Source organism: Protopterus annectens, chromosome 2.part1 (assembly GCF_019279795.1).
Source record: "Protopterus annectens isolate FY-2018-M chromosome 2.part1, PAN1.0, whole genome shotgun sequence".
Taxonomy (NCBI): Eukaryota; Metazoa; Chordata; order Ceratodontiformes; family Protopteridae; genus Protopterus; species Protopterus annectens.
Window position 1 is genome coordinate 1,475,133,753 of NC_056729.1, and position 19,462 is coordinate 1,475,153,214.

Sequence of the window (19,462 nt, forward strand, 5' to 3'; positions counted from 1 at the left end):
AATCTGGCTCTGTTCTTGCTCAAATCAGGATAAACTATATCTCTGCATGTGAACACATACCTTTTCATTCCTTATACTTCCTTACTCTCCCTTCTTCACTTACATCCTTACAGCTATCTTATTCTCTTCCCTGACTTTCTCTCTAAATATATCATAACCCTGTTTTTCCCTCACCTCATAGTGCAATTCCTATCTTTATTAGACTAACTTACCTTTACTTTCTCTACAAACTGTCTAAAGTTTCTCTAAATATTAAATGATTGTCATATACCTTATATTGATTTTTAATCAATGTTTTTATATTATGTCTAATTTGTTATAATTATTTAAACTGCAAATGTTTTTGTTTTATTTTTGAAGACTGTGAAATTATTGTTCTTAGAATGTTTTGTAATAATTTGGAGCTTTTCTCCCCAGGCAGGCCTCTGCTGAAAATGGGCATTTACACAGTCAGACTTTTCCAGTAATCAACTATAAATAAATAAATAAATAAAATAAGGGGAATCTACTAACAAATTACTTGAGACTGAAAATAATTTTTACTTGGATTGATCAGTTGCATGCCTTGCTACACTATTAGGAACTGATGTAAGTGATTTTCTGATTTTTCTGTTTTATAGCAATCTCATTTAATTAAATTGTTAGCTCTTTTTTAATGTGGTAATATATTATATTTTTATACAAAATCAAACCTGGTGCAAACTAGCTGTTTTAATCTTAACTTAAATTGGAGAATAAGTGTTGAGACAGCGTATTCTCACCCAAAGACAAACACATAGTTTAAAATACAAAATATTATATTCTAGCTTAATTGTTCTGACAGTGGTAGTTTGCCTACAGGTGAAACTACATGTCTTTTCCACATTATTTTCAAGTTTAAATATTTGAGTACTTCTGTTTTGGACTATTTATTTAATTACTGGACTTTTATTATGTTTTTGTGGTTTTTGCTATGTGGTACAAGTAAACTACATCTGTGTTTGTCATGCTAGTCACAGGGCTCCTCCACATGTTTTTCATCTTTCTGTTGCCTGTTATAATTTGTTACATTGTAATGTAAGTGTTGTGACATTATGTGTAGTCCAGTGGTTTCTTTTTCAATGCTTTGGAAGCACTGAATCATCCCCCAAATTTTAATAATGTCCTTCAGCTTGTTATGGCCTGCTATTAGAATTCAGCATTGTAACAATGCAACACTGTATGTGGTCCAGTGATTGGAGTCCCAAGATAGTGAAATTTGTTTAACTATATTTTTCTTTACTGGCATTTTACAGAGTATGGGATTCCACTTTAAGCCTTGAGGCATTGGAGATGTTACTTTGTGGGATGCCAGCCAGTGACTCTTATATATTCTTTCCTAAGATGGCCTCCAGACACATGGATTTTGCATCTGTTTCTTCCAATTTCATTGACTTTGGCAATTTTCAGGACTTGAGTATATCTAATCGCTGCCTAGGATGGTGGAAAATAAGAAGTTATGTACCTACCATAACGTTCCATGTTAGTTGTCTTCTTCTCGCCTTCTTTCTTGCTGGATGGGTTCGGAGCCGATCCTTGGCTCCGACTCGGCCAATACTAAAGCTCGAGAGCTAATTCCACCGGCTCGAGGCTCCCCCATATCCCACAATGCTAGGCGGTAACTCCTCAGATCTCGTTTGAAAGCTAGGCCAAGCAAGAAAAACTCCATAACATGGAGAAGGGTAACCCACCTCTATAAGGCTGACTGTGAGGTGTCCTAAACCTAACAGAGGAAAAATATAGAGGTGGTAGAGCGTGGGAGAAAAGGATTGAAAGGTCACAAGACAATCTCCTCTAGGTCTGTCCAGGCTAGGGGGAAGGAGGGTGGGACGCAAGAAAGAAGGCGAGAAGAAGACAACTAACATGGAACGTTATGGTAGGTACATAACTTCTTAATGTTAAGTTGTCTATCTCGCCTTTATTCTTGCTGGATGGGACCGCGTCCCTAGCACCTTGTCCCGGGTGGCCTATCGGAACAGACTCTTGAGAACAGTGGAACCAAAGTTGGCACGGTCTCTGGAGGCCATGTCCAACTTGTAATGAGAAATGAAGGTATGAGGGGAAGCCCAGGTGGCTGCTGAGCAAATAGAATCAATAGGAAGCCTATCCTGAAAAGCTATGGATGTGGCTAAGGCCCTAGTAGAATGAGCTCTAGGCTTCGAGGGCAATTGTTGGTGCCTGATCTCATAAATAAAGGTAATCGTAGAAGTAAGCCATCTAGAAAGTGACACTTTAGTGACTGGAAGGCCCATCTTGCCTTCCGCATATGAAATAAACAGTTGGTCTGATTTTCTAAACTGTTTAGTCCTGTCTAAATAATACCTAAGTTGGCGATGAACATCTAAACAGTGCAGTTTCTGTTCTGACCTGTTGCCATAGTTGGGGGAAAAAACTGGGAGATCAATAGTTTGATTCAGATTTGCTTGAGAGGACACTTTGGGCAAAAAGGATGGATTGGTACGCAAGGATACTCTATCTCTGTGAAAAAGTAAATACTGGGGACGACAGCATAGAGCATGGAGTTCCGATACCCTTCTAGCTGAAGTAATGGCTATTAGAAAAAGCGTTTTCCAAGACAACAACTTCATAGAACATGAAGCCGCAGGTTCAAAGGGGGGTAGAATCAATGATGCTAGAACCAAGTTCAGATCCCATGGAGGAGGTGGATCCTTGATAGGGGGCTTAAGAAGAAAGACTCCTTTCAAAAAGGCTTTACAGAGTTTGTGAGACATAATAGTAGACTCTGACACACCCACATGAAAATTAGATATAGCCGCCAATTGAACTCTGATAGTAGAAGGAGAAGAGCCTGCTTGGAAAAGCTCAGCTAGGAAATCCAGAATGGACTGAATAGGTGCAGTAAAAGGATCTATTTCCCTCGACGCTGCCCAGAAGGAGAAACGTTTCCATTTGCTGCTATAAATCTTCCGGGTAGAAGACTTATGAGAAGCTATCAAAATATCTCTAACTGAGTGAGATATTAAGGGAAGCCTGGCTAAGGTTGGAATTGGAGGAACCACACTGTGAGGTTCAGAGAAGAAAGGGATTGGTGCAGTTGACCCGATTGATGTGTCAAGAGATCTGGAACTGGGTCCAGATGCCATGGTTGCACCAAAAGGTAACGGTGCAGAAAGGGAAACCAAACCTGTCGAGGCCAATAAGGGGCAATGAGGATCATTGAGGCCTTCAGAGCGATGGCTTTCCGAATTAGCTGCGGTATCAGTGGGAAGGGGGGAAAGGCATACAAGAGTCCCGGAGGCCAATCGTGAACTAGAGCGCCTCTGATGGGATGACCTGGTAGGGGAAAGAGGGTGAAGAAATTGGGACACTTGCTGTTTTGGGGAGTGGCAAAAAGATCGCAGCAAGGTTGGCCCCAAGTTCGAAAAACTTCTTCCAACACTGATTTCTTCAGAGACCACTCGTGAGGCATGAGAATTGCTCTGCTCAATCTGTCTGCTATCACATTGGACTTGCCGGGAATGTGCGTTGCTATCAGGAAACGCTGAGAAGAGATCGCCCATTGCCACAGTCTGAGTGCTTCTCGACATAAGGGGTAAGATTTGGTCCCGCCTTGCTTGTTGATGTACCAAACTACGGACATATTGTCCATCTGAATTGCTATAGTTCCCTTGGGAAGAGAGTCCTGAAGGGCTTACAACGCTAAAAGCACTGCTCTCATCTCTAGAACATTTATGTGCAAGTGGCACTCGATCGGCTGCCACGTGCCCTGGACTGTCCTGCCCTGGTAATGCCCCCCCCACCCGATCAGGGAGGCGTCAGTTGTCAGAGTTGCAGCCGGGGGCGGGGGAATGAAAGGTCTCCCTAGAAGAAGTTGGGGAGATGTGACCCACCAGGAAAGATGATTCCTGCATGACTGAGTTATGCTGATAGTGTGGGACATTGGCAGAAGTTGAAATGACCACTGAGTGAAAAGCATCCACTGAAGAATCCTCATGTGGAAGCGGGCTAAGGGGAGGAGAGGTATAGCCGCCGCCATAATCCCTAGGACTTTCAACACCAGTCTGACCTTGACCCTGTTGTGTCGTAATAGGAAAAAAAAACCTGCTTGCGAATGTCTGCTACTCTTTGTTCCGTGAGTCTGGCTGACAGACTGACTGTGTCTAATCTTGCGCCTATAAAGGTAATAGACTGACAAGGCGACAAGACAGACTTTTCGTAATTTACAGAGATGCCTAGAGTCCGACAGGTTCGTAAAGTGTAGTCTCTGGCTAAGAGAAGTAGATGCCTGGTGGTGGCAGTCAGGAGCCAGTCATCTAAGTACGGAAACACCTGGAATCCCTGGCCCCTCAAATGAGCGGCGACCACTGCCATGCATTTGCTGAACACTCGGGGGGCTGTAGTGAGACCAAAGGGCAGGGCCCTGAACTGAAAATGACTGGCTCCTAGCCTGAAGCGGAGAAATCTCCTGGATCATCTGTTCATCTTGATGTGATAGTACGCATCCTGGAGATCTATGGAGCACATCCAGTTGTCCTGACCCAGAAAAGGCAGAATGGACTGCAGCGTGACCATCCAAAATTTTGTTTTCTTGACAAACTTGTTCAAGTTGCTGAGATGCAAAATGGGTCTCCAGTCCCCTGTCTTCTTTGGAACCAAAAATAATTTGGAGTAGATTCCGGATCCTTGTTGGTCTGCTGGAACTGGTTGAATGGCTCTTTTTGCTAGCAGCTTTGAAATTTCTAGTGCTGCTTGCTCCCTTTGACTGGGTAGAACATCTGGAAGGGAGTTTCTGGATTATTTTGGGATGTGAATGAATGGAATTCTGTAGCCTTCGGATATGATAGACTGTACCCACTTGTCTTGAGTAAGGGAAAGCCAGGCTTTTGGGTACAGAGATAATCTTCCCCCGACTGCCTCCGAAGGTGGACAGTCAGGCAGCCCCTCAGGGGTGCTGAAAAGGTTTGTCAGAGAAAATTTCTCGACTACCCTGATTCTGCGGGCCCCCTCTGCCTCTAGGATGGCATCTATTATTATTGTTCCCCCCTCTGCCTCTAGAGGAGAAACGACTCTGTGCGTCCAGTAAGACTCCCTGTGGTTGTTTGCGGAACCACATCTCCCCCCCCCCTTCTGACCCTTGGGGTAAGGCCTAGAAGGGGTAGAAAAATGGACTCCGACGGCAGAAAGAGTCTTACCTTCTACCTCGCACCTTGTCAGAGTATCCTTCACCTGTGGACCAAAGAGAGATGATCCATCAAAAGGGGAGTTAGTGAAGGACACCTTGAAAGGGTCCGCAAAGCTACATAGCCGCATCCAGGCATGGCGGCGTAAGGCCACCCCTGTACCTGCGGCCCTGCTCACTCCATCAGCCACGTACGAAATCAGGCGCATGGAGGAGTTGACTACTGAGTTAAGGGTCGCCAGCTGGGAGTTCATCCTATCTTGAAACCCCACAGCTGATGGGTCCTTCAACACTTCACTCATATCCTTGAGCTAGTCCCTTTGGAGACGAGTGAAATGACACAGGTAATTCAGCGAACGCATAGAAAAGGTCGCTGATGAGAACATCCGCTTACCGTACCTGTCCATGGTCCTAGATTCCTTATTAGGAGGATGAACAGGTACCGAAGGAGCCACTAGTTCCTTCTTGGTGGCTGCAGCCACCACCATGGCATCCACAGAGACACCTTTGGACAAAAACTCCTTGTCTTTGGGGGCAGTGATAAATTTGGCTGGCCTCCTAGGGGTGGGTTCCACCGAGTCAGGAGCCGCCCAAGCCTTCCTCGCCACCACTTCCATGAGGGGGTCAAAGGGAGGGGACACCCAGGAGGTGGAAGGCCGAGAACTAAACGCCTCAAGGTACACTGATTCGTCCTCTGAAGGGTTAAGGGCTGGCCAATTCCCCCTCTGTTTCAAGATTTCAAGTATGTCTGCAAAGGAGACATCTTCAGAGGGGGAACGAGGGGAACCCTCAGAATCCTCCAAATCAGTGTCAGAGGTGACAGACTCAGGGGAGTCAATGTGCTTCCTCTTGCACTGTCTCTTCCTAGGGGGTTCTCCTGCAAGGTCAGGAGATGCCTCGGAAGAGGAGGAAATTCCCACTGGGGATACTTGAGGCGCAGATTCTCTACAGTCCGAAGCAAGGGGGTGAGAAGAAATCACCGCAAGCAGTGTGGAGGGAGGGGCTGATGGAGCCGACTGTGGAGTAGAACCAGGTTCTAACACGCTCCGCATGACCTCAGAGGCACCCCTGTCAGGCAGGGCCAGAGGTTTCCGCTCCGAAGAGCCAAATACCTCCCCCGGCACCTACAAGGATGGCTCCGAAGCCGATGTCGGAGCCGAAATAACCAGCGCCGAAGCACTGAGAGGGAGAGCGGGGTCGGACAAGGGTCCAATGCCACTCGCCCCCTCGGAGCCGACGAGGGAAGTCCGGCGCCGAGATCCCTCCAAGGAGGAAATCGGAGCAGACGACGGCGCCGAAAGGAAAGGTATCGGTTCTGACACTCCCACAGTCTCGGCTCCAAGCAGCACCAGCTCCGAACTCAAGAGAGTCAGAGGAGGAATATCTAGTGGAACGGGGGTAGCCATCGACTGTTGAGTCGGGCTGTGTAACATCTGGGCCAGTGCCTCGGACTTAAGAAGTCTACTCATCACCCTCTGCAAATCATGGTCCGAAAGTCTGGAGGACCTAGAGGAGTGTGACCTATGGCTCCGTTCAGACAAGAGCGGTGACGCTGGAGCCGAAAGAACGGAGCCGATAGATGGAGACCTGGATCTCTTCCTAGTAGTCGGTTCTGACAAGGGTATCGGAACCGACTTCGACTTGTCTGTCTCAGCTCCGGCCGGAGCCGAGGACACGGTGTGTGTGACAGGTGTAGGATCATCGGCTCCAGTCGGAGCCGATGTCTGAACCGTATGAACGGTCTTTGAACCTCCGGAGGACGGCTCAGACACTGGAGCCGACTGCCTGGAGGGCTTATAAGGTTTCCCCGACAGAGACTGGGTCAGGGGACCCTCGGGTTTCAATAAGCCCCTCAAGATCAATTTGTTTTTACGTTCCTGCAGGACTCTAGGGCTGAAACCGTGACAGACAGCACAAGAGTCCTGCAGGTGTAAAGGTCCCAGGCAATACACACAAGAAGTGTGACCGTCTGTCAGAGACATCTTCTGACAGCACGAGTCACACTTCTTAAAGCCTGAGACCTTCGAATCTTTAGACATATCTAAAGTGACAACACTAGTGCAATCACTCACACAAACACACAGATTACACTAAAATTTAAATTAAACTAACTAAATTAACAAAGATCCTGACAGAAAAAACACACTCACTCCAACTACTAGGAGGGGTGGGAAGGGGCCTAAGGCCTAAGGGAAAAACCCTTGGAAAAAATTTTTGGAAAGGGAAGATATTTGTAAGGGAGTGCTAACAAACTAAGTAACTAACTAAATTACTATAGAAAACTAACTTAAAGGGGGTCTAAGTTTTACTAGAACTTTAGAAAATTAACTAACCTGCAGAGCCGGTTGGAAAAGCACCTCGTCAGCTAAGCGGCAAACGAGATCTGAGGAGTTACCGCCTAGCATTGTGGGATATGGGGGAGCCTCGAGCCGGTGGAATTAGCTCTCGAGCTTTAGTATTGGCCGAGTCGGAGCCGAGGATCGGCTCCGAACCCATCCAGCAAGAATGAAGGCGAGATAGACAACTTAACATTGTTGGGTTTTGTTTTTTGTGTGAAATTTTAATTTACAAACCTTTGCAGATTTGGGCTTTCTTTATGATCTCAAAGCAAACTGGACACACTATACAGCTTTCTGGGTTTGCGGCCTAGGCCATTTGTTTATCAGCAGTCTATATTCACTTAATTGTGACACAGTTTTATTATTATTTTATGGCTATGCTGTTTTCCATTCTGTTGTATTTTACATCTTACTTGCTTATTTTATTATAGACTGAACTCAAAGTATTTACCCTTAAAATAACTCTTCATAACTCCGTTTTTTTTTTCCTTTAAATAACTTCATTACATTTATTCTTCACTTTGATGCATGTTTAAGTACCTGTCTATTATTCTATATTTCAGCTACTACATTCATCAAATTAACCCTCACCATTTCCTATCTTAATTAAATCCTCATACTCTATCCTTGCAAACCCCTCTATTTCTCACATTTCAGAAACATAACAAAAGGGGTCTATGTCAGATAATCGACTTTTTGGAAACTCAAAAAAAATATCTAAGAGACCATATGACTGAGTTTCTGAAAACTCGAGCATCAAAACACACACACACACACACACACACACACACACACACACACACACACACACAAAAATCTACCTTTTTACATTTTTCCAGGGGGGCTTTGCCCCCCCCTGCAAATTATACACCAACTCTGAGATTGCAGTACAGTGAGGAAAAGGGTACATTTCCTGATCCTCACTTTACCTCAATAACCATTCAAAAGCTTTGAGTTTTCAAAAAACACGATCATATAGTCTTGACCATATGAAGTTCGAGTTGCTGAAAACTCGATCAACTGACAGGGACCCAAAAGAAGATATTTGAACAACCTAACTCCCTTTCTTCTTTGGAAGTACATCCTTCCCACCTACCTTCTGCCAGCTTTCAGACTCCTCCAGCATTAAATATCATGCATCCCTACAACTTCTTGCCTCCTTCTTGATTCCTACTTCCCCATTATCTGCCATCAATAAAATACAGATCCCTTTACTTAATCCTGCTACTCCTCAGCTATCCTCTATTCTTCTCCTACTGAACCACCTCTCATCCTACCATGACTGAATAATAGCGCTTATCATCTCCCAACTCTGTCCCAATCACATATCCATACTTCCTCACTAAAGTCTCCACAAATTGTACCAAACCTATTTAATGACGTACCTCACTTTTACCCCAAATATAGACTGATTAATTCCATTTAAATGCAAATGAAAATAATATTAAGTTGAAAAATAATATCCAAAAAAGAAGAATCAATATCCCAATGTAATGAAATCCTAATATGAGAAGACATTCCTCCTAATCCTGGCCCGAAATATAACAACTAACATCAAGACAATTATCTTGTACACATTACTCTAACCCCATAATGATCAATCCCAACCCTGGTAAGCTAGCTTTTCTCATCATAAATATTAGAAGCATAAGAAATAAAACTACTGAACTACTTGCCTGGATTACCCAACACAAGCTGATATTCTAGCTATAGCTGAAACTTAGCTTATACCCAGAATAAATAACTCTGAAACTGCATTCCCCAACTATATCATCATCCATAATGACTGTATAAAGAGGAAAGGTGGTAACATTGCTTTAATATTTCCCAACAACTATGACATTTCCCACTATAACAAAATATATTTGTAATTCACAACTCGAGCTCAACCCCACCAAAAAATACTTCTTTTTTCCTCAAATCTCTGTCATAAAAAAATAAAAAAAACTAAATTTAAAATTCTCTCTCTTAATAGTGCAACAACTGAAGTCACTTCTCACAGCAAATTATCAGAGATGATAGCAGATGACGATCTTAAATATGATCTGCATATACATAATTGCATAAAAAACTCACCAAAAACTAAGCTATGCTTTACAGAGCCAAAAGCTTTCTCACCAATGCAAATAAAGCCACACTTGTTTCTACTTACCTTACCCCCTCACTACTTTATGGCACTCCCATCCACCAGGCATCACAAAAATCAAAACTTGAGCAATGCTGTAATAAAGTTGGCTAAGTTTGCAGTAAATACACATTTCGGAACTCACCACTCTAAGACTAAAAAGCCTAAACTGGGTAGAACTAACCCATCAACTAGCATATACAGCCTCTTACCACCTGTAAAATTATCTAGCATTCCTCTGCTTGTCCAGCACTAAACATTATTTTACAGAACTATGTTCCAAATAGGTGATTATGATCCAATGATCAAAAACTCCTCTCTGTACATAAACCTATCAAATCTGCTGGGCATAGTCTGTATTCATACAACATTTCTAAGGCATGGAACTCCGTACCTCTAATCATCAGGTCAATACCCTCCTTCCAGTACTTTAAGACCATTCTGAAAGACGACCTAGCTTTTTTCTTGCTCAAACCCAGGATAGTTAAACTATATCCCTAAACATGAACAAGTACCTTTTTATACCCGACACCACAGTATTCTCCCTTCTTCACTCACTTCCTTACTTCAATCATTTTTTCTTCCCTGATTCCGTTTCTAAATATGCCATAACACTGCTTTTCCTTTTACTTCATATTGTAATTCCTGTTTGCATTACACTAACTTACCTTCAATTTTTCGATAAACTCACTACATTTTTTTAATATTAAATCATTGTCATATAAGTTGTATCTATTTTTAACCAATGTTTTTCATATTATGTTTAATTTTGTATAATCATTTAAACTCTAGATGCTTTTGTATTATTTTTGAAGATTGTAAAATTATTGTTCTTAAAATGTTTTCTCCCAGGGCCTTCACTGAAAATGGGTACCTACCCAGTTGGACTTTCTCAGTAATCAAATGTCAATAAATAAGTGCTTATAATTTAAGCAATATAATAAATCTGAAGCTGATGTTGAATGTCATGTAGCTGTTGAAGGTGCAACAACAGTATGATAACATCCTAACAACAATCTAGCAGTTAGTGCAGAGGAGTTGCAGGTAATTTGAGCTGTTAAGAAGCTGCTTCCTGTAGTCCAGCATTTACTTTCCTGAGCCTCCATTTGCCTGATGTGTGAATCTGAGCAAATAATTTAACCAGACAGTGCTCTAGGGTGACTGGAAAAAATACAGTTCTGTACACTTACCATAAATGTAGATGTTCGAGTGTATTCACTGTTGCAGTCATTACATTTGAGTAATTTGCAGGCAGGTTGCCCTCAGTCCGCCTGATTAACAAAGTCTTGGGTCCTGCATTTGTTGCTGTCCCTTCTTCCATGACGTCAGGTCATCAGGAGTATAAAACATGCATCTGAAGCCATTACATCAGTTTTTCTTGCCCCAGATGTCAAGTGCCCCCCTAATGGGGAGCAAATAAAATTAAAAAACACAAAAATATACCTCCAACCAAAAGCAAATACACCAAAAAGGCTTTTAAGCATAGTAAAAGAAGGTAGAGGTATAGCCAGAGAAAAGTAGGGGGCTGGAGGAAGGGTAACCAGGACTGCAACAGTGAATACACTCGAACATCTACATTTATGGTAAGTGTACACAACTGTACTATGTTCTTCGTGTTTCACTGTTGCATTCATTACATTTGGGTAGATTCCCAAAGCTATGGTTGGGAGGAGAAGCGTATACAGCATTAGGGCCAGCTATAAGGCCCTGCAATACAGCAGTGGCAAAGCCAGCTCTGGATTTATAGAAAATTGGTAAATGATAATGCTTGGTGAAGGTATGTACAGAACTCCAGGTAGCAGCTTCCAGAATATCCCTGGTAGGAACACCTTTGAGAAAGGCTGCAGAAGTAGATGCAGCCCTGGTGGAGTGAGATCTGATCCCCTGGGGAATAGGTTTTCCATGGTGCTTATAGCAGAAATGAATGCAATGGCTTATCCATTTAGAAATGGTTTGTTTTGAAATAGCCTTCCCCTCTGCCCCTGCAGCAAATGCTACCAGCAATTGTTCAGATTTTCTTTGAGCTTTAGTCCTGTCCAAGTAGAATCTAAGTGGTCTGTGCACATCCAAGTAATGCAGAATCTGTTCCCCTTTGTTCTGTGGATTGGGAAAGAAGGTTGGCAAATGAATGGACTGATTAAGAGCCACACTGGAAACCACCCTGGGCATGAAGGATGGATTGGTCCTCAAAGATACCATGTCCGCATGAAGATGATGAAAAGCTCCACTGCCATACGGGCCTGTAATTCAGATATCCTTCTAACTAAAGTGATTGCTAAAAGGAAGGCTGTTTACCAAGAAAGAAATTTTAAGTCTGCAGTAGCAGCTCACTCGAAAGGTGGTAGAGTGAGTTTTTCCAAAACAAAGTTAAGATCCCAGGCAGGGGTAGGAGCTCTCCTGGGTGGTCTCAAGTTCTTTGTCCCTCTGAGATACTGCTTGAGCAGGGGATGAGAGAAGAGGGGTGGTTCTGTGTTATAGTGAGCTGAAATAGCTGAAGCATGGATTTTAATAGAGGAAAAAAGACAGGCCCTTGTGAAGCATCTCAGTTAAGTATTGCAAAATCTGAGGTAAATTGGGCGCTGCTGTGCTCATTCCTAAAGACTGGTTCCAGGCACAGAATCTTTTCCATTTGTCAGCATAAGATTTTCTAGTACTAGACCTTCTTGCCTCCAAAATGACATCCATCACATGTTTGTTGAGGAATGATAAGGGTGAATTTAAGTGATTAGTCAGGCTGCAAGATTCAATGTTGGAAGCTGAGGGTGCAGAATTTGGTTCTCCTGCTGAGGCAGTAAGGAAGGGGTCTGAGGCAGGTGCCATGGAGACATTTGTGACACACTGCACAGAAGTGGGTACCAGTGTTGGCGTGGCCAGTCTGAAGCAATCAAAATCATTCTTGGTTTGTCCTGTTTGACTTTTAGCAGAACTTTGGAGAGCAGAGGCAGAGGGGGGGAAAGGCGGAAGGACAGAGCATCTACTTTCTAGGATTTTTTGTATGGAGTACTTGTGCAAAACTTGTCCAACTGGTAGTTCTGGGGGGAGGAAATAGATCCATGTCTGGGCTCCCCCATTTGCTTATCAACATGTTAAAAAAATGTGGTTCCAGTTTCCACTTGTGTGGGTCCATGAGATTTCTGTTTAGTCCGTTTGCCAGTGTATTCAAGTTTCCTGGCAGGAATTGAGCTTGTAGGTGCACTTGGTAGCTCAAGGCTGTGTTCCACAATGCCATGGCTAGTCTGCAGAGGGGGTACAAATGTGTACCCCCCTGCTTATGTACCACATAACCGTGGTGTTGTCCATCTTTACCATTAAGTTGTCCTGGAAGAATGTAGTCCTTGAAGGCTGTCAGAGCATTCTGTATAGCTAACATTTCTCTTTGATTGATATGTAGGTGCATTTGATTTGGGTCCCATTTGCCCTGAATGCACTTTCCTGTCAGGTGAGCCCCCCCATGCATAGCCTGATGCATCTGTAGTTAGGGTTTAGGCAGCAGGGGGTAGTGTGAATGGCAGTCCCTTGTTTTGGTGGCAGGCCTCTGCCCACCATAGGAATTCCAGGCATAGGCCATTGTTTCCAGGCTGTGACAATGTTGACTCCATAGACTTTTTAAGTACCACTGTAGTTTCCTCATATGCAGTCTTGCATATGGAATTAGAAGAATGCAGGAGGCCATGAACCCCAAAGCTTGCAGTATTTGTCTTGCAGATAGCAGGGTTTTTGTGGCCACTTGTTTGAAGTAAGTTACCAATTGAATTTGCTTCTCTGGCATGAGGAAAGCCATCTGGGCAGTTGTATTCAAGCTTGCACCCAGGAATGTAATCCGATGAGAGGGTACCAGTTGTGATTTCTTTTCGTTTATGGTGTACCCCAGACAAGTTAGAACCCTTTTTACAAACGCCAGATGATTTAGAAGTATGCCCTGTTTTTCTGCCTGAATTAGACAATCGTCCAGGTATGGATATATCTGAATATTTCTTTGCCTGCAAAATGCAATAACTGGAGCCAGGCACTTTGTGAATACCCTGGGTGCAGTAGACAAGCCAAAGGGCAGTGCAGAGAACTGATAATGCAAGTAGCCTGCTTTGAAGCGTAGGTATCTTCTGCAAGATTCCCTGATTGGGATGTGCAGGTATGCTCCTTTTAAATCTAGAGTTGCCAACCAGGCATCTTTGCCTAGCATAGGAAGTAACTGGTGAAGAGTCAGCATCTTGAATTTTGGAATGTCTAGAAAGGTGTTTAGAGTAGACAGGTCCAGAATTGGACATCATGATTTGTCTTTTCTGGGTACCAGAAAAAGCCTGGAATAGAAACCTTGTCCCTTTTCCTCTTCTGGTACTGGTTGAATAGCCCCCATGTTTAAGAGGGAAAGTACTTGTTTTTGAGCCTCTGCCCACTGATTTGGGGGCAGGTCTGGCCACCCGTTTGGTGTTGGCAACGTTTGGAAATGAAATCTGTATCCCTGGGACACTATATTTAAAACCCATTTGTCCTGGGTTATAAGTTCCCAGTTCTTTGCATGAAGAGCAATCTTTCCCCCCAAAGGGGCGGTTAAAAGGTAAGTGCTTGGAAATTTTAAAAGGAAGTCATTGAGACTGTTTACCATAGGGGCATGTCTTGTTATTTCCAGATTTGGAAGTGGAGGCCCCCCACTGCTTAGATCTCATAGTCCCCTGGGACTGAAACCTGGTGCTTTTTGGTGTGTCTGGGTTTGACTTGAAAGGATCTGGAAGGAGCTGGAAAAGACCAATTTTTAGTAAGCCAGTGCCTACTAAATCTTGGAGGTTGCACTTGTAAGAAATCTTTAACAGTTTGCATAGATTTAGCTTTATCTTCCATCTTTTTTAGAACTTCTTCAGCCTCATTGCCAAACAGGTGGTCCTAATTTAAAGGAACATCCAACAATTTCGCTTTAACATGATCAGGCAAAGATTGCTCCTTAAGCCAAGCATACCTTCTAAGCACAGACCCAGTCACAGCAGCCCTGCACGAGGCCTCTAAAGAATCAAAACCACATTGCAAAGTACGTTTTTCCAACTTGTTCAGCAGAACGCAATAAATCCTGTAAATCTTTATTTTCCACACAGTCAGGAATCAACATTTTATTTTCTGTTTAAGTAGTCCAATAGTATGCTGTTTATATTTTAACATATGAAATTGGCAGTTTAAAGCCCTGATTGCCAAGGTTGCAGAAGTATAAACCTTCTTACCCCATCTATCCAGCGCCCTGAAGTCTCTATCAGAAGGGGTAGGATTTTTAGCAGTAGAAGCTTTAATGCCCTTTGGCCCCTGAGAAATGGTTTCTGGATCTGCAACAGGATTTTTGAAAAGGAACTTGTGGGACTCAGGAACCCTGTAGTATCTGTCAGGTTTACTAGGAGCCAGAGGCAGGGAATCAGGGGTCATACTGGATTCCGAAAACACATCACCAATAATGTCTAGTACAGGAGGTATGGCCAAAGGCCTATGCTGAGGTAGAAGAAGGAAATCTCTAAGCCTCTTTTTTGAATCAGAAAATTCCTGACTTTCCCAGTGGAAATGTTCCCTTAAAGGGGCACTAGCTCGTTCCTGCAATTGCCTTTTTCTTTCGGTCCGAATTAACGCGCTGTCAATCACTTATGTACTCCCCTCCCATTTTTTGACATCATTTGTGACGTTTTTGAGTTCCACCCACAGAGTATACTTCCATTAAGAAGGTGTGCAGAGGTTTCTTCCACTCCTGTTTATCTTCCATCTGGAATAACGAACATTCATTGGGTTCCCAGCTTCTTTTATTGTTGATTTCTTCATTGCTTTAGGTAAACGGTAGTGTGTGCAGTTCATTTTTTATTTTCCTTATGTTGTTTTATCAGCTACTGCCCGTTTCTCTCCAGTTTCGCAATGTATTGCATTGCATTTCTTACAAACTGCATAGGGAAGTGGCATATCATGCACGTGGAGTCAAGCGTGCTGTATGCAAAAAGTATATAATAATAATGTTTGTTTTTTTTTTCCTTGGGCTCAATGGTACATGCATTTTTTTTTTGTACCTTTTGATTCCTTGCAGGGCATAATGTTGCATTTTTCCCTCACTGGCAGTTATCCTCATTTAACTGAAGCAAGGCAAGCTCTGTTTAAAACGGAGCTTGCCTTGCTTCAGTTAAAATACAAAAGCGGAGCTTACTTCAGTTAAAATACAAAAACGGAGCTTGCTTCAGTTAAAATACAAAAATGGAGCTTGCTTCAGTTAAAGTACAAAAACGGAGCTTGCTTCAGTTAAAATACAAAAACGGAGCTTGCTTTAGTTAAAGTACAAAAACGGAGCTTGCTTCAGTTAAAAACTTCAACTGAAGCAAGCTCCGTTCTACTATGTACTGTAGCTAAGTAAAATAAAACGCTGTGTGCCTGCCAGTATCGTTGTTGTTTCTCTCGATCATGGGATCACTTTTGTTTCTAGACGATCATGGCATGCGATGGAGTTTGAGGTGCTGCTCATTCCCCAATCTCAATCCCCGAAGCGGAGGCGTTGCACTCCTTTTCCTGGGAGTCCGGGCACCCCCTCTCCTCAGAGGTGCAATACGAGGGTTGGAGAGACCCTTCAGCAGTCAGTGTCACCATTTGGGGGAGAACATCGGCTTACACCAGAACAGATATTCCAGAACCTAAAGCAGGAGTACACTCGTTATCAAAGGAGGCGGCAATTAGAGAATTCATTTAACCAGGGTGAGGGCAGCACTTCTGGTGAGTCACAGTCTTAGAGTGCACCATTAACAGCACCAAGCTCTCCAGGCACATCATCTGTGAAAAAAGACCAGCCCAGCTTTACTTTGCGACAGGTTGGAGTACTTTGTGAACGCTTGCTTAAAGACCATGAGGAAAAGATAAGGGAAGAGTATGAACAAATTTTAAATACTAAACTTGCAGAACAATATGAATCTTTTGTGAAGTTCACACATGATCAGATAATGCGACGATATGGTGCACGTCCAGCAAGCTATGTCTCCTGAAGCATTTTGAATTTTGTCTAGTTTTCACCTCAACTGGATAGCTGCTGTACCTTGCAAAACTGTTTGGTGCCATGCTGTATTCACTTTTAACCTACAAGAGGGGTGAACTTCTGTTGCTGATCCACTTTTTACCTCCCACGTGGAAAGCATTGACATTTTCCATTTGGCACAGTTTAATTTTCCCACTGCTCGTTCTACTACTGTGATTATATGCCACGACTTATTTCAAAGTGAAAAAACTGCTTCCTCAGCTGCCATGTTGCACATCCTGCATTTGGCACATGGCACTGAATATAAGGAACTGTTACTTTTTTTTTTTAATAAAATGTTCTTTAAGTTTAGTCTTTTTCTGATGTTTTTACTCTAGAAGATGCATTTAGGCAATCTTTGTTTTGAATTATTGGTGCACTACAGTTCATGTCCTGAAGTGCTGGTGAGGACAGAAATTAAGGACTATATAGCATGAAAAGGTAGTGCATTATTATATATCCTGTCTGGTACCACATGGTAAACTATATTATCTGTTGATGAATTTTCTGTTGTTTATGTATATATGTATGTAAAATGTCTGTGTCATTGGTTCATGTAGCAGAGTCATAAATTCAGTTTTCTGTTCCTTAGTATTGAAACTGTGTTTTCTGTCCTGAGCTAAGCAGTTAGAGATAGACTGAAGACCTATATTTGCTCCATAAATGTTTAGAAACCATTGACTTTATTTATTTTTTTTTTTGCACGCTTAGCTACTGTACAGTAGCTGTACTGGCAGATCAGATTAAATAGAGAAAGTTGCCATGGTTGAACTGAAGAAGAAAGTGACATTGATGTATGTAAGTCTGGAATATTTATAAAGTCATTTAATGGTAATACATATTATTTACCAAGCAACAAACAATTATGCTTCTATTTTCACATTTTGTGTCTTGCTTTAATTGGCTGAAAAATTAAGGCATGTTATTAGAAGTGTGTATTTAATTAGTTTGCTGTAGGGTTGCCACCTTTTTAAATGCCCAAAGTGGGGCATTTTTTTTGTAGAAATGACAGATTTTGCAGGACAAAACATACCCATGACTAGTACGTCCTGCTGTGTGGCAGAAGCCACCACCAAAGCATCTACCGGTACACCCTTTGTGAGAAATTCTTTCTGTGGGGGAGCTGACAAGAATTTATTGGGCCTCGCAGGCACCGGTTCCACAGAATCAGGGTGTTCCCACACCCTTCGAGAAATCAAATCAAGGAGTTCATCGAAGGGCGGAGACACCCAGGAGGCAGAGGGCTGGGCCCCAAAGGCCTTGAGGAAGACTGACTCCTCAGTTGAAGGGGTTTTGGCTTGCCAGTCACCTCTGTCTCACAATCTCCAAGATATCTGAGAAGGAAATATCATCCGAAGATGATTTGGGGGACCCTTCAGCGTCATCGAGATCAGTATCCGATGTAATAGACTCATCTTGGGAGTCTACGTGTTTCCTCTTACACAATTTCTTCCATGGGGTTCGCCTGAAGCAGTTTCGACGGACCACCCGAAGAAGGGAACCCCCGATTGGGGTATCCTCAGGCCCTGGGGCCCCGCTGCCGGGGGGCTGCAACGCAACAGAGGCACCAGTCTCCAAATCTAGGGACGGTGAGGTAGAGTCTAGTTGAACTGGCAAGGGCATGGCCAGCGCACTCCTCATGGCCTCAAAGGCTGGACCTCCAGAATCCAAGGAAGTCACTGGTCTAGAGGCCACGATGGCACTGGGAATTCCAGCAGCCGATGCTGAGAGGAAGACTAGGCAATCAAGCACCTAGTCCCAAAGTATTCTTCGGCCCGGCTGTAGAGGTCGCAGTACCAAACCCTGAACCGGAGGACAGGGTAGGAAGCATGGTCGGAGCCGAAAGGCCTGATAGGGGTCTCTGCTCCGACCGTATGGCTCCACCTTGCTCCACCACCACCGGCTCCAACAACTCAGAGGAGGTTGGAGGAGGAATCAAAAGTGTCGGGGGGGGGGATCGGCTCAGAAGCAAACTGTGCTGGAGCCGAGACCATTTTAGCAAATACTGGAGACTGGAAGAGCCTCTGTAAAACCCTATCCAGGTCCGAATCTGATAGTCTCGAGGATTTAGAGGAGGTAGACACTCGAGAAGACTTTCCTCTCGGCTCCGAGGGTGAAGGGGACTGGCTCCGGTACGGCTCCAGTACTGTCGGCGCCGACTTCACCAACTCGTGGACCACCATCGGCGCCGAAGAAGCCTTCTTCGGAGCCGAGGGGAAGAGTCTGAGTTGCACACTTCCACCGCCCGGCCATTGGAGCCGGTGGAGGTGATTCACCTCTCGATACTCCCACTGCGGCCCAAGACAATGGAGCCAAGTAGGAGGTATCGAGGCAGACTTCAACACTCGGCCCAAGTCAGTGGAGCCGAGGAAGAAGAGGTCAACTTTTTCTTTTTAGAAGTCGGCTCCGACGGACTTGTCGCGCCGACGATCTTTTCTTTTTGGAAGCAACAGGAGGATTCAAAGCTTCCTCAAAAGAGGGTTTAATAAGCCCTTTCAAAATAAGCTTGTTCTTACGTTCTTGAAGAACTCTAGCAGAAAAGGCATGACATACGCTGCAAGTCTCTTGTAAATGTTTCGGCCCCAAACAATAAACACAAATTGAATGGCTGTCTGTTATGGACATTTTATAACTGCACCGAGTGCATTTTTTAAACCCTGACTTCTGTTCTTTAGACATAGTACAGGTACTAAGAAATAGAATTCACCACAACAATTAAGCACTATAAAGACAAATAGCGCCAACTGAAAAGCACGAGGCTCACTGGCGCAAGCACTTAGAAGAAATTTACCTCACAAACAACTGACAAAAAATACCAAGGCAAATCT

General features: G+C 43.6%; 1 protein-coding gene and 1 pseudogene across 2 annotated transcripts in view; one reads left to right on the forward strand and one right to left on the reverse strand.

Moving 5' to 3' along the window:
- The window catches only part of CFAP74 (cilia and flagella associated protein 74), a 3,161,205-nt gene that overhangs the window by 1,745,472 nt on the left and 1,396,271 nt on the right, over positions 1-19,462 (reverse strand). The gene's annotated exons all lie outside the window — the stretch shown is intronic.
- On the forward strand, positions 16,072-16,946 carry LOC122794499 (annotated as a pseudogene).